The 2689-nt window shown below is 40.3% G+C and overlaps 1 non-coding gene across 1 annotated transcript; it reads left to right on the top strand.

The window, feature by feature from the left end:
• The first annotated feature begins 2204 nt into the window (after window positions 1–2204).
• On the top strand, window positions 2205–2311 carry LOC123841210 (U6 spliceosomal RNA). Its single transcript, XR_006790182.1, has one exon. It is a non-coding gene; the product is annotated as a U6 spliceosomal RNA (small nuclear RNA).
• The last annotated feature ends 378 nt before the right edge of the window (window positions 2312–2689 follow it).

Raw genomic sequence — 2689 nt, 5'->3', positions numbered from 1 at the left:
GAAAAACAAAACTGGTATCACAATTCCAGATTTCAAGTTATATTACAAAGGAATAGTAATGAAAACAGTATGGTACTGGCATAAAAATAGATACATAGATCAACAGAATAGAACAGAAAACCCAGAAATAAACCCACAATTACATGGTCAACTAATCTTTGACAAATGAGGAATGAATATACAATGAGAAAAAGTCTCTTCAACAAATGGTGTTGGGAAAACTGGACAGCTACATGCAAAAGAAGGAAACTGGACCACTTTCCTACATCCTACACAAAAATAAACTCAAAATGAACTAAACACCTAAATGTGAGATCTGAAACCACAAAGATCATTGAAGAGAGCAAAGGCAGTAATCTCTCTGACATCCGCTATAGCAACATTTTTCTAGATGTCTCCTGAGTCAAGGAAAATAAAAGCAAAACAAACTATTGGGACTACATCAGGATAAAAAGCTTCGGCACAGCAAAGGAAACAATCAACAAAACTAAAAGGCAACCTACTGAATGGGAGAAGATATTTGCAAATGACATATATGATAAAGGGTTAGTATCCAAAGCATACAAAAAAAACTGATAAAACTCAACACCCAAAAAACAAGCAATCCAATTTAAAAATGGGCAGAAGACATGAATAGTCATTTCTCCAAAGAAGACATAAAGATGGCCAACAGACACATGAAAAGATGCTCAGCATCACTAATCATCAGGAAAATCCAAATCAAAACTACAATGTGATATCACCTCACACCTGTCAGAATGGCTAAAATCAAAAACACGAGAAATAACAAGTGTTGGGGAGAATCTGGAGAAAAAAGAATCTTCACGCACTGTTGGTGGAAATGCAAACTGGTGCAGCCACTATGGAAAACAGTATGGAGGTTCCCCCCAAAATTAAAAATAGAGCTACCCTATGATCCAGGAATTGCATTACTGGGTTTTTACCTAAAAAATGCAAAAACACTAATTCAAAAGGATACATGCACCCCTGTGTTTATTGCAGCATTATTTATAATAGGCAAACTATGAAAGTAGCCCAAGGGCCCATCCATAGATGAACAGATAAAGAAGACATGCTACAATGCTGGGTATTTATCCCAAAGATACAAAAGTAGGGATCCGAAGGGGTACGTGCACCCCGATGTTTATAGCAGCAATGTCCACAATAGCCAAACTGTGGAAAGAGTCAAGATGTCCATCGACAGATGAATGGATAAAGAAGATGTGGTGTATATATACAATGGAATATTATGCAGCCATCAAAAGGAATGAGATCTTGCCATTTGCAACGACGTGGATGGAATGGGAGGGTATTATGTTGAGTGAAATAAGTCAAACAGAGAAAGACATGTATCATATGATCTCACTGATATGAGGAATTCTTAATCGCAGGAAACAAACTGAGTGTTGTTGGAGTGGGGGGTGGGGTGGGAGGGATGGGGTGACTGGGTGATAGACACTGGGGAGGGTATGTGCTCTCATAAGCGCTGTGAATTGTGCAAGACTGTTGAATCTCAGATCTGTACCTCTGAAACAAATAATGCAATAGATGTTAAGAAAAAAAAAAAAAAGAAGAAGAAGAAGGTAGCGGGAGGGGAAGAATGAAGCGGGGGAAATCGGAGGGGTAGACAAACCATGAGAGATGATGGACTCTGAAAAACAAACAGGGTTCTAGAGGGGAGGGGGGTGGGAGGATGGGTTAGCCTGGTGATGGGTATTAAAGAGGGCACGTTCTGCATGGAGCACTGGGTGTTATGCACAAACAATGAATCATGGAACACTACATCTAAAACTAATGATGTAATGTATGGGGATTAACATAAGAATAAAAAAAAAAGAAGACATGCTACACACGCACGCACGCACACACACACACACACACACACACCCTGGAATATTATTCAGCCCCAAAAAAAGGATGAATCTTGCCATTTGCAACATGGATGGAGGTAGAGGATATAATGCTGAGCAAAATAAGTCAGTCAGAGAAAGACAAATACCGTATGATTTCACTCATGTGGAATTTAAGAAACAAAATAAACAAGCAAAGGGAAAAAAAGAGAGACAAACCAAGAAACAGACTCTTAACTATAGAGAACAAACTGATGGTTACCAGAGGGGAGGTGGATGGGGGGATGGGGAATGGGGGAAATAGGGGATGGGGATTAAAGAGAAGAGTTATCATGATGAAATAAAATGAAATTAGTGCTCACTTTGGCAGCACGTATCCTGAAATTGGAACAATACAGAGAAGATTAGCATGGCCCCTGCTCAAGGATGACACACAAACTCGTGACGCGTTCCAAGTTTTGCGAAGTTTCCCCAGGGAACTGCCACCCTTTGCAAATTAACTCAGAGGAAACAATGTGAGTCAAAGCCCAATGTGTGGCACTGAATAATGAAATTGTGCTATTTCACTAGAAAAAAATATTTTTTTAATGGAATTTAAAAAAAAGAAAGAAAGAAAGAAAGAAAGAACCTCAGGAGATGGATGGGCTCCTGGCATCAGAGGTCAGGGAATCCACAACATCCAGACCAAGCCTTGACCAGAAGCAGCTCCAGCTTTCACCACAGTGTTACACACGGGAATAGCCCCAGACCTCTCCCTATTCTGCCCTCCTCGGACCCTCACCACACCCCACAGGGCCAGCAGAAGGGGCCTTTAGAGCTCTCTTACCTTGTTTTACCAC

The sequence above is a fragment of the Mirounga angustirostris genome, unplaced genomic scaffold (genome assembly GCF_029215605.1).
Source record: "Mirounga angustirostris isolate CCGP_5_RB_7025 unplaced genomic scaffold, mMirAng1.0.hap1 SCAF_6, whole genome shotgun sequence".
Classification (NCBI taxonomy): Eukaryota; Metazoa; Chordata; class Mammalia; order Carnivora; family Phocidae; genus Mirounga; species Mirounga angustirostris.
Note: the sequence above shows the minus strand (reverse complement) of the source record. Positions and strands in the feature narration are given on the sequence as shown.